The 13,403-nt window shown below is 44.5% G+C and overlaps 1 protein-coding gene across 3 annotated transcripts in view; it reads left to right on the top strand.

The window, feature by feature from the left end:
- The first annotated feature begins 3,704 nt into the window (after window positions 1–3,704).
- The window catches only part of tncb (tenascin Cb), a 53,266-nt gene continuing 43,567 nt past the window's right edge, over window positions 3,705–13,403 (top strand). The window contains exon 1 of one of the 3 annotated variants that reach the window (XM_031877346.1): window positions 3,705–4,116. The gene's annotated coding sequence lies outside the window, so the exon portion shown is untranslated. The remainder of the gene's footprint in view (window positions 4,117–13,403) is intronic. The other 2 variants (XM_031877344.1, XM_031877345.1) reach the window with 2 other exon arrangements.

Raw genomic sequence — 13,403 nt, forward strand, 5'->3', positions numbered from 1 at the left:
GAATACACCTTTCCCAAATTGCGTACACGTCCCAAAGGGATTCTCGGCTACTGCTGGACATTTGGGTGTTAGTCGTTGACTAAGGGTGTTGTCGTTGCTGACTGTCTTCTATATGACGGCATAAGAATATCAACCTGATGGTTGCAAGAAGAGACAAGATGGGAGTCGACAACAACAATGAGCGTGGGGCCCTAAAATTGCTTGTTTTAGCGTGTCATAGTGGAGAATATACGATGACTCAAATAAAAGCATGTCAACATTGTTTTGGCCTTTTCCATCATGTCTCTTGGTAAAGTCAAGGCAAGAATTTTGGAAATACACAATAAGCTTGGCCGTGCTGTAAACTATGCCAGCACTAGTAGATTTTTCTTAAGTTTTTTTTCTCATGTTCAATACTCATGCCATTTGGAACAAAACTCATGGTGTCAAGGTTTTCAGAAGTTTATTCGGTTCACAGTAACACATCCAGGGGGCGTCAACATTTTGTTTAATCTAATGGGATCAGGCTTGTTGTATGGCCATGCATGGAGAACTGCACATTTTTTAATGTAAAATTACAGTAAAATTAGCCTAATTTGCCTATCCAAGGCATACCCAAAATTGAAAGCTGTTCTTGAACCATTTGGAGTACATGCATGGTTTTTGTCTCTTTTAAAAGGTAACACTGAAGTGTTTTCCCCAATAGTCAGAATCACTCTGCTACTGGCATTGAGTAATATAAGTTTGAATACACTGAAGAAGAAGGTTTTTATTTCTGCCTGAATTTTTTTTGCAAACAGATGTCTGCAGATGACTATAGCTGGGACTTATTGTAAATAAATCTTAGCTGAATTTCAGAAGCAGGACCACGCCTCAGCCACTCCCCCACTTCCGGCCACACTCCTACAAATACCTACCCACTCTAAGCCTCAGCTTGCTCGCGCTCTCCGCACTCGCAACCGGAACGCCACGCAGAGAAAACAAAACAAAAAACCTTACCTCGCCTAAAACATGGACCTGCCGTTCATCAGGCCATCCGACAACGACGGCCAGTTCACCTCCCGTACAGCCCAGGGAAGCACTCGACCTGCTGCCCACGAGACGCCGCCAACCACCATCGAGAGGGTCCAGGCAGTTCAACGCAGCCAAACCCGCCGATCTCCACCACGCCGACCAGCTGTATCCACCCACCAGAATCCGACAATACGAAGATTCAGACCCACAGCCATCCTCCAATAACTCACTTCTCGGTGGCAGAGGGAGACCTACCACCTCCAGATGTAGACAACAGAAACGTAAATCCAGCTCTCACCTTCTTCGCTCGCTCCAGACCCAGCTCTTGGAAACGAGTCTCCGACGACTCTGGCTACCCGGCACGATGCTCAAAGATGCCGCCACCACTCCCGCGCTCCAGCCAGGTCCCCCATCGAAGACGCACCAGCTAAGATCTCCAACTGGACCATAGTCCGTCTGCTAAGAGCATCGAAAGGGATTCCTCACCACCGCTCCGACAACAAAGCAAAACTGTGCCAACTCCTCACAACTTTCCTAAAGTCATGTCAGGCTAAAAAACACAAACGTACCTACATCCAAAACACACCGGCGTAACGGCGACCGTGACGCCACCACGCACCCCCAAGCTCCACCCTCCAACCCATAAAGTTCCAGGTTGCCAGGTTGCAGCGCGTCACCTCTCATCCCCCTCCACTACCTCAAGCAAACTCAACTGTCCATAGTGGCAACGAGATGCCAACTCTCTTCCTCCCTTCAATTTCCACAGTATTCCATCCCACCTTCTGGCCAGATTCACCTGTCTGTCCCTTTGCTGTTCCCTTACACCACCCTTCTTCTGCCAATACCCAGGCACCGGGTTGCCAGGTCTTCTTTCCTCTGTCCCCCTCTCTAAGCACCAACGCAACGCAGCAACGGAGCCCAACGCAGCAACGCAACGCAGCAACGCAACGCAACGCAACGCAACGCAGCGCAGCAATGCAACAACGTAGTGGGACAACCGCCCTTACAGGACTCTCTAATTAAATGCTATACGACATCCAAACCAAAATGGAACCATTAATCTACCGTGCCGTTCGTCTCGACCTGACTCGAATCCAATCGTTCGCCATCCAATTCGTATCCAATACATATGGCGCCCGCAGCAATTCGTGGTCATCTCCAGACAAATTGAGAACCGTCCATTCAGCCACGTTTAACGAGCATAGCTACCAAGCCGTCTACAACACTCGTCGTAGATTACAAGTTTTAAACCCTTTACACTCATTGAAGAGAACAGTTCCTGCTCATTCATCTGTTATACAGCTTCCCATGTTCCTAGCAACTGCGCCATGGTAGCAGAGAATGGGACGGGAACCTGGCACCAGGATGCCCGCGACCCCAGTTTTTCATTCTAAGCAGACACATCAGCCAAACCTGGCAGGAGAACCTGAACGTCCGCGGCCTACTACAACAGCCCTCTCCAGAACGCCAGTGCCCCAAGCTCTCCACCTCCAGCAATCACACCAACCAGCCTTAGCAGGAGAACCCGGGTCAGGCAACCTGGCACTAGGACGCCAGTGCCCCCTGGCCACCTACTTCCAGCAGCCACAGCATGTTGCTAGCCTGGGCACCTGTCACCGGGACGCCAGCACCCCCCCCCTACTCCCAGCAATCACAGCAAGTTGCCGTAGCCAGGACACCCAACACCGGGATGCCAGTACACCCCCCCTGCCGTTTACTGTCAGCGACCACAGCAAGTTGCTAGCCCGGGCACCCGTCACCGGGATGCCAGCGCCCTCCGCCGCCTACTTTCAGAAAACACAGCAAGTTGCCGTAACCGGGACACCTGGCACCAGGATGCCAGTGCCCACCGCCTCCTACTTCCAGCGATGTACCCACATAATTGGTCAACACAACTATGCCGCTCCCTCTGCCGTCTTTGGGGGTTTCCACGACAGAAGACGTTTTGCCGTAGACCAGCCCTTGGATCTCGCAAGCAAATGCCAAGTCGTTTAACACTGTTTGCGCTGTTAACACTATTCGTGCTGTTAACACAGTTAGCTTCCAGCCGCCGGCTCAGCCATACTCCCTGTTGAGAGCCGTGAGCAGACAGGCAATCCCTGCTGTGTGGGTTGTTGGTTGTGGGCCAATCACACATCGCTTTAAATCGAAGAACGCTTGTGGCTTCAAGCAAAACCATACAAATAATGAGTTTATTTCCGACATGCAGGAATAAATAGGATCGGTTGCAGGTATCGTTTGACTGGAGAAGTTTCGATACTACTTGGTGCTGCTTTTTTCTCTGGCAATACCGTACAGTTATGGAGCACTCATACCCAGCCAGACCGGAGAGTAGTCAATATATTGTCAAGCTTTTAGGACCAAATATTTGGTGGAGACAGATTTGGTTTCACAGTGCCACTTTCTGGTGTGACTCGTCTTCTATACAGGACAACCAAAAATAGCAGCATTGCTCATTTTATTATACATTCAGTGTTCGTCTGCATCCTCATCAGTCTCACGAATGGAGCTCCCCCTTCACTCCCTGCTTTCAACTTCTTAAACGCTATGTTAATGCAGGCCCTGCATTCACTCATATCTTGCCTTTCATTAGCTTGCCCGCTGCAATTTGCTGCTAGTGGTCCAACCATACCCCCCCCCTCCCTCCCTCGAATCCCCACCTTTCCTTTCTGACTCTCTTTCTCTCAGTCACTCTCTCTCCCTTTCCAGCCTTGAGGCGTCCCGTTTCAGCTCCTTCGCTTTCAGTCACAATGCTGTGGAGAGGGTGAATGGGTGGGGGGCATTTAAGAGAGCAGTAGGTGGGAGTGGAGTCTGACCGCAGAGGGTCTACTGTTTAAGAGAACGGGAACTCACTCCCTCCCTCCCTCTCTCTCACTCTCTCACTCTGCCGCTCTCCGTCTCTCTCTTCTCACTGGCTGCACAACATCAGCCGGCTCTCTAGGTAGACTCGAGTAAACACTAAGAGAACAGAGGGAAGAGAGAAGATGTCAGAGCTGTCAGCGTTCTGAGAGATACACACCGGTGAGAACGTTTGTCGGGGCAGGCTGATAAGGAGGTCTTCAACGCCTGCTTCTGCTTACATTTTCTAATCAGTGGAGGAGCCGTGAGCATTGCGCCCGTGAGGTAAGTCACCTTCTTTACCTGCACGGAGCCGGTGTGCTTGAATGGGAGCAGAATGAATGGGCTGAATGGACTTTAAGATAATTGAGGAAAAATGTATTGCAAAGCTGAACAACTTTATAACTTCAACCATATTCACTCAGCTTTTTCCCTCTTTTATATAAGTTGATATCAAAACTTTCTGGAGGAATTATTTCATTATCATTTTTTATGAAATTGACTGTAGGGCTACAACTAAGGGCATTAGCAATTTTTCTGTTGATTATAATTGTTTAGTCAACAAAACATTTAAAAAAATGATATTCACAGCAAGTGACATCAAATCACTTATTTTGTCCTAAAGCCTCAAATATTACGTTTTCAATGATACAAACATCAGCAAAATACTCTCATTTGAAAAAACTAAAAGCAATCAACATTTAAAAATTGTGCTTGATAAACGACCCAAATTATTGAATTTTGTCAATTAAATTTCAGTTAACTAATCAGCTAATCATTATGTGTGGCTATTATATATCCTCACCTCCAGTGAAAAATGTGGGATTTTCAGCCATCAGAGCAGCTTCTGAAAATCACCCTCATGTTTTACAAGGGAGGACTTCAGAGACCGACTGAATTTCGTACTTCACTGAATGCAACTGGGCGCCAATTATGTTTTGCTGTGAAAGTTTTTCCTCTCACTTGCTGGCTATTTCCCATTTTATTACCAGAGCAGGTAAAAAAAGAGTAATGTCTTCAGAGATGGAAGTCTGTGATGATCCACTGAATTGTTCTGTATGCGTTGGGGCTGATGCTGATCGGAGAGATGGGTAGGGTCAGTGTGTGTGTCCGTATTTGCTGCTTGCCGGAATAGCTCCAGCTGTACACTTTATGGTTGCCAGCAGACATTAGGCTTGTGTAACCCAGGAGACAGACAGCTGCTATGTATTAGATGCTGCTGGTTGGTTCCTCTCCCAGATCTCCAGCATTCACACTGCCGGCTGTAAACTGGCAGCCTCACTGAGACACACACACACACACACACACACGCTGGCAGTGGCTGTCCCTCTCCATGTGCTTCCCAGTCTCCTATCTTGAGGGCAGCTTCATTTGTTTGTCAGTTGCATCCGACACAGACATTGCAGAAAGAGAAACAGACAGTATGAAATAGAGGATGGATCAGTAAATAAGATGGTGTTCGCTGATGTGGGTGTTTGACAGCAGAAATATAATTTCTGGATTGCTAAAGGTCTTACAATCTTTAGTGTCCATCGAGTTTGTCAAACAAATGTTAAGAATTAAAGTGAGCTGGTGTGACTTTTGCTAAACGGCAACATCGGTGGCCGATTACGGGTTAATGGTAAACGCTAAAATATAGTGTAAAAGTAGCACAAGTAAAGAAGAGTCATTAGTGCTACTGAGTCAGCGACCTGACTCACAAGTCTGGATAAAGTTTGTTGTTGGTCATACCAGACAACGTAAGAATGATGAATTGAGAAAGGGTGTGTTTAACTGCTTATGATTTTTTTGATTTGCAGGCAAATGAATGTGCTATTTTTTTAGCATTTTTGTGGGTTAGCAGTTCTTTGAGGCAGGATTTATTGCAGGGCTCACAGATTGACATTGAAGCCGTTTGCGGAAAAATCGTATCCTTACGGTGCCCGATATGGGGACGCCTATGTAAATCATAGTGACAGAGGGTTAGAGCGGAGGGTGAGCGGTAAACGGGTGAGGAGGAGAGCGAGATGTGGGCGTGTGCGGAGATATAATGTGGGCTGTGATGGAGGAGACCCACAGGATACCAGGGCAGCATCTGCCGGATGGTAATTGTGTGTGTTGAGGAGATGCGGACACAATGAAGCAGCTGTGACTTCAGGTTTGCCGGTTCAGCTCAATCCATCTGAAATACTTCTTCTTTTGACTCATTTCGACCTATTCCGGATATCACACACTGACTTTTTCTGCATATCTGCTGTCCGATTGTTGGTGGCAGGAAAGGCTTGGTTGCATTAATGTTTGATGATGCTTTGGCTAGGCACATGATAGCCACTGACAGTGACACTCGGCACAACGATGAGTGGGAAACAGGCCTTTGTTTGGACAGCTGTTCGCTTCCCGACGCTCCATGCCCCACAAAGCTCTCTGAGAGGATGACTGTCTTTAACCCCACTTAGCTCTTTCGCTGGTGATTGAAAGCAAACAGTAATCGTGGGTTTTTCAGATGACCCACGCTGGGCAAGGCTCAGCAGATATGCCGAGATGTTTTGGGTTGGATTAAATGAACATCATCTTTAATTCAGACTGATCCAGACTCTCAATGTCACCTCCTCTCTTGCTCTTCCCTTTGTCTCTCTTCTTCTCCATTGTCCATGGTTTCTGCTGAGTTGCCGTGCTGTCTACCATGGGGTTTGGTGAAATTTCCCTAGATTTTACATAATTTGAGTACATCTCTGGATGTTTTCACCTGGACTGTGCTGCCCGGTTTATATGACCACCTGTGGTCCAGATGGCTCTAAATACCTTGAATCTAGTAAACCAAAAGACACATTAAGCACAGTGAAACTGAAGGTCTAATGTTAAAAGATGAACGTCAGGCAGTAAAACAGAAATCACTGCTTTAAATACAGACATTAAAAATAATGTGTGTTTCGTGGTTTGGGCGAACCTCAGAATTGTACTCTAGCACCACAGGCGGAAAATCTGGTCACAGAAGAAGAATCCTGTCTTCTCAAATTCTAACATCCTCGGCTGAACTTGAAGGATTGCATCAAAGGGTAGCGTGCCTTTGTTCAAATAAATGTTTGTTTCCCACAAAAGTCACCACAGTTGGATTTTCCTGTGCCCCACTCAGCCCCAGTTCGATTAGTCATTACCACAGTACAAAGACCCCCCTAATGGAAGTAATTCCATTGTTTAAAGCATTCCAGGTGGTTTTTAATGTTCCTCGGATGCTAATGTGCGACGGGAATGGAGTGGAAGTCTTCGAGCTGTGGGATCCGGGATACCTTTGTATTGTCCATACCCTCCATTGGAGGCATCCAATGGATGATTACATGTGGTAGACACTTCGCACTGACACTTCGCCTCCACCAGTGACCTCACACATTGGAATGCATGAGCCATAATGTTCTTGGAAGAAGATGGGGGCCCTTCAGAGAGGGACAGACAATTTAAATTGGGGAAAATAGTAAAAAAGAGGGGAAGCCAATGAAGAGCCGACCCTGGGGACCGGGGTCATTAGGCTCATACAAGTGTCTGAATGGAAGGCACTCCCAATTTGGACACGCAACACGCTTCAGGCTTTCATCACAGACAAGGACAAACAGATGTCCGGGTATCGCAGCCAACACGCTCGCTTCCATTTATAGTGGAGAGAAAAAAAATCCTTTCCATCCTGTTTGAATGGAAGTAACCAATAAACCTTCAGTGTAAAGTGCTAAAATATGCAGTCTTTGAAAGGCCTTGCAAAGTCCTCTTACATGTTTACTCAGCATTCTTTAGACTTTATCAGAAAAATCTCTGCCTCCAATGTCTGAATCCACCACTCTAGTCACCGTACAACTCAAACGTCAAAGATATTCCGCAAAGAAATTGGTGATTGTCTGTCCTCTAGAATGAAAATAGTTTTGTTTGGTACAAACAAGTGATTCATGCAGTCTGACAAATTTCCACACTTCTCTATGATACATGTCCTGTTGGTGCCCCCTTGAGAAAATACACTGATAACAATTCCATTTTTTTAAAGTTCACAAGTAGTCACTAGCCAAACGCTCTCTTGATATTGCAGGGAGACTGGGGCTTTCACCCTGCAGCTGTTTACCTGGGAGGGAAGGTGTTAGTTACATAGTAAGTTTAGACGAGTCCCAGAAGTTGACATCAATACCTCGACACAGGCAGCAGCCAGATACGAGCCAGATTTTTATAGTGATTGCAGTGCAGTGTGAAAGCTGAGGAAGGAAGTAGGTAGAACGGAGGGGCTACGCAATTATTAGTGTCTGGAGAAAACAGCAGGTCGATGTGTTGTAAAGGCTGCACATGAGGCTGCCAAGTCTGCACACCACACGGGGGTTAGGCTAATAAACAGTAGGTCACCAGCATCCCGGCATGTTAAAAAGCTCATGAACAATGGACAAGCCTCCGACCTCTCCATCTGGACCCAGCGAGAACAGCAGCGCAAGATGGAGGTGCCGCGGGGGAAGAGCCATAAAGAATATCGATGGGCCTCAGGACGAGCCGCGAGTCAAATCACAATGCAGTAAAAAGTAAATTGAGATTTGACTGTCTGCTGTGCAATTGACCCAGTGAGCATACTCGTTCGCTCAACATTCATTTTCTCCGTATCTCAGTGTCAAAGTCGGAAATTGGTTTTGGTTGAAGAAATAGACTTCTTTTGGGGCGGTATCAGTCAGACATGTCAGCTCTGGCTCCAAAGCACTCTGGCTGTTTTGCGAGCGCGATAGGGCTCAGCCTTGGCAGAGCGCTCTCTCTGAGTACCCAGATAAGTGTTTTCTGCCGGTATCTCAGATCCAGCCTCCCCGTCTGCCTTATCAGCCATGAACACACTAACCCCCACCACTCCCCCGCTATCTGTGTCATCAATTCCAATGGGGTCACAGCGGAGAGCCAATGAGCACAGCCTTTGGTTTGATGAAATCAGCCTTCTTTCCATCCATCAAAAAAAAAGTGTATTCCCCATTTCATATCTGTTTAGCAAGTCAAATCATCATAAATTGTTTACCATTTGGGAAATAATGATGAGTGTTGTCGTGGAAATATTGATATGCTTTATTGAATTCACGTCAGTGCCTTCAGTCGGATTTGTTAGGCTTGAGAGGGGATGGAGAGATTTTATACTTGAAAGTTAAAGGACCTTTGTCAGAGGTTGAAAATAATTATGGATATTTCATACATTTACATTCACCAGTGCAACCACATTGGCTGGATATTTTCAAGTGTCATCTGGACCTCAGTGAAAACAATCCTCTAATTATATTTGGGCATCATGAGTTATTGTATTCACACTATAGCATAAATAGTCATTTGCAAAGTTGTCAAGTGATGTTACTGCACATTTTTCAAGAAAATGTCTTGAAAGCCAATAATAGATGTTTTAGCCTCTGAAGGTTAGCAGAACAATCTGTACACCCATCACTGATACATTGTCACCTCATAAAGTAGTTTTTTGCAATTAATGAATATTTTCATCGATTTCATTTCAAGGATTAATCTGCCCATTATATTCTCAATTATTCAATTAAAAATTGTTCCATTATATACCAGAATGTAGTGAAAAATGCTGCAACTTGACATTTAAATTCTGTAAAAAAAAGCATTGATTGTAGCCTCTGCAATGGTCAAATTTGAATAGCCAAGTCTGCATTCTGTCATCTTAAAAACAGCGCTGAAGAGAGTTGGGTTGGTTACTATGAATGACCACTTTCACAATATGTATCATCATTTGATCTGTTATTAATACAAAAAATATGAAATAGTGCAGATTTAAAGTCACACAGTCATTAAAGAAAAAACAAGTTTTACTGTTACTTTTGCTTTATACTTTGATACATTTGATAATATTTTTAATCATGCTGGTTCCATGACCTTAGAACTGACAGATTTTTCTGCTCAGATGATATTTGTAATAATCATTCATGTTGGTCTGGGATTTGCTGCACCTAACTTGCTTTTGAAATATGCATCTGTCAAACAAGACAGAAGAAGATATTCCCGAGAAGAGAGGAGACTTGTCTTCACCCAATTAGCTGATGTCATTGCCTGATCACATTACTGCCACATTCGAACCAAATCCTACGCTCAGCCTCAGTCGTTTCCCTCACATGAAATGAGTCGAAACTGATTGCCTCTTCATCTTGTTTTCGAACTGCATCCCTCCAAAATTCGCCCAGTAGTTTGTTTCTTTACTCTGCCTAAGGGGGGGTTTGTGTAGTTCAGCACAACATCAACGGCCGCATTGGTCATAAAGGGTGGAAAAAGATACAGTGTGTGTCTTCCAGAGCGCGAGGTGATTCAAATTTGAAAAACCTTTTCTGCAATGCAACAACGGCAACCATCGATCGCGCCTCGACCATGCCTCTTCCTGGAAATTCATTTCTGTGTTTGATGATTATAACTCACAACTATAGTGCTGTCCTCAGCAACTCGCTATCTCTCTGGCTATGACCTTGGTGGAGACACGGGATCTAAATCAATATTCACCTGCTCTAGCTCAGGACGTATGTGGGAGGTTTCTTTCACCTCGCAAGGCAATTTGATTGTGCTAAACATGTTCATCAGCAGATTCCAATTCTAGTGTACATATGTGGTTCTTTGGGATATGCCCTCTTTAAAGAATGTGAAGAGGTTACAGTGTTGACATTATGTCAAAGAAGTCTCTGTAATGCAGAGATCTCTACTGTTAGTTAGGAGTTCAGCTTTTTTTCTTTTTTAGAACTGATTATTGTAAATTTAGATTGTATGGACTCAGTAGTACAGGGGAAATGCTGCCCCCCCCCCCACACACACACACACACACATTTGTTTGGAGCATGTGGCTACATGTTACACATTGCACCTTTAAAGTGGGATTTCATGATTCTTAACATGGCAGTGAGTGTCCATGACAGAGGCCCATTTCTTGGTCCCTTTCCCTTGTTAGTGTGACAGTGTCTCAAGGTAAAAGGAGCCCCAGGCAATAACCCTTCATTCAGTCCTTGTACCAGCGACCCAGATTTGGATACTGTACCAAAGAAGGCAAGCTGAGTTTTTGTCACGGGTGACCCACAAAACTAGGCAAGCTTGATAAATTCTTCAGAAATGAAAGGAAAACGTGCACATCCTATCAGACCTAATTAACATACAGTCCTGGGACTTGAGTTGTAGTTGTTGAATATTTACAGCTTTTTACGCACCAAGGGGGGCACGCCGCTTCATTATCCAGATTGTTTGTTGTCGAGTAATCAGACAACTACTGCGCTGTCTGTTCACACTCACTGCTGCCATTATGCAGTGACAGTTAGCAAATCTTTCTTTTCCTTTCGTTGACTGGATGTTGTTTTTTTGGTTTTGAAATGACCTACAACACATTGCTGTTGATAACACGTCTTTTATTTTCTGCCGAAACAAATTACATTTTCACTTTCATGTCTATGATGCCATAGACGCACACATAATTACAATGCGGAATAATCTGCTTATAGCACTATATTTATAGTTACAGCTATATTTATCATCTTTACAACCATAATCACAAAACATTATAAAGCATTTAAAACGACTTATAAGTTCAAGTATCATAGTACTTTTATTATATTATTTGCAAGACAAATTATTATTTGCAAGACATATATTATTATAGTTCACATAGTAATATATATTATTCACACAGTAATATATTATGTTATAATATAACATAATATAATATAAATATACATTTTTTTCCACCACAGCGAGAGAGGAGATGTTGCTGCCAGAGAAGCTGCCGACTGACCGCTGATCTTTACTCAGCGAGCAGCAAGTCGCTTAAAGGGTCTGAAAAGTCCGTAGCTACTAATATTCTGGGCTGTCTTTTTTTTGTGTCTTCCGCGCATCCCTTGCGTTTTGTCTTATCCTTCTTGCACATCCTATTTTTGCAAATGCCTTGTTGAATCAAGGCCCTGAGTCCAAAGGGCAAATCATTTAAAGATGTGATTTGGCCAGCCAATTAAGAAAAAAAAACAATGAGATCTACCGGTTTTATGGGGCGGTGAGGCAAAAAAAATGAAAAGACAGTTGTGTCAGCCCAAAAAGTTGTGTCAGTGAAAATGCTCTGTCTGCCAGATTGCCAGTCTGTCCCTGCTACCAATCTCTCTTTTCCTTTCATTAAAAGCACTGACAGCACATATAGGTTTGCTTTTAAAGGACAGACCACACATTGCTGTGGATAACACTCGCATTTCTTTTGTCCCAAAACAAATTGTATTTTCTCTTCAGAACGGCTGCACAGATAACCACTGCTTTCCCAACAATAGAAAAGCTGCCATTTCGGATTCTCAGCAAAGGTTAACCACAGTAACAACTGCTGGGCTGGGGATATTCAGTAACTCATGGGGTTTTGTACTGACTGGACTGCCCTTGTTTAACTCTTATCTTGATCCCCTTGGTCTGCCTTTGTGGGAAATAAATGCATTCTCCTGATGTACCCTAAGTGTAAGGTTCTGTACTTGCACAACATGGAAGCAAAGAAAGGAACATACTGGAAAACACTTGTTCTTGTCAGGAGGGAGTGAGTTACTGCTGCTGTTTTTTACATTACATTAATGGAAAAATCAGGACAGGACATATGTAAAGAAGCAACTCTCTGTGGATTGTCAATCCTGGACTCTTTGGATGTGACTCTTTCCTCTGGCCGATACACATTAAGGAGTATCAACTTTTGTTGGAAGGTTTGTGCATACCACTCTCATGCATTCCTGACAGCGAGAGACCTAATCACTTTTGAAATCAATGCCAAGTGGATCTTTCCAGCTCTCCACTGTGTGAGGTATAAAACTTCAAGTGTTTCGCTCATACACAACAGGGTCATTTAGATAAGTTGCACCGAATATGTGTGCCAGCAGGTTTCTTTTGGAAAAAAAAATCACCCAACATTCGACCACAAGACAGGCAACATGCTTTGTTACTGTTTGAGACGCTAACTATACAGCAAAACCAAATGAGGGAATAACAAAGCAGCAGCAGTCAGATTGTATCAAGTCTGTGTCTGCAGTGCCAGAAACCAGTAGCATTAGCATAGTGCCAGGGTAACATGGTGCTCATGAAGGAAGTCCAAACAGGGGAATCAACACCTCTGCTTCTCAGCGTCACACTCAGATTCTCTTATTCTGACTGTTCTAATTTATATTTAAGAGTGGTAGAATCCATCTAAGAAGAGAAAAGGTCAAATCAGATTTCTTCTCCGACTCCGTGGAAGTCTCTTCTCTTCATCTATTTCTGAATAAAGCAGAGTTTTGCCAGAGCCACATATTCTCGAACAAAGCACACTTTGGTCTCTCAGGGATGCCTCGCTCAGAGGTCCATGTGGAGAGTAGCCAGCCTTCAAAGACAAAAAGCCAACCATCCGCCCAGAACTAAAACCTTAGCAGCAACTCAAAGCAATTTTCTGGCTATTTTGTTGATTTAATCCCTAGTTTGTGATGCTTGGGCACAGCGGTGTGGCTGTATTGGTGTGCGCGTGGATGTGCATGTGTGACATGAGAAGCAGGGTGGCGGGGGTGGGATGGACCCCTGAGGGCCAAGGTCCTCAGCAAGCCATATTAGCACTTTTACAGTCGACC

This window comes from Anarrhichthys ocellatus, unplaced genomic scaffold (genome assembly GCF_004355925.1).
Source record: "Anarrhichthys ocellatus isolate YVR2014 unplaced genomic scaffold, GSC_Weel_1.0 scaffold134, whole genome shotgun sequence".
Classification (NCBI taxonomy): Eukaryota; Metazoa; Chordata; class Actinopteri; order Perciformes; family Anarhichadidae; genus Anarrhichthys; species Anarrhichthys ocellatus.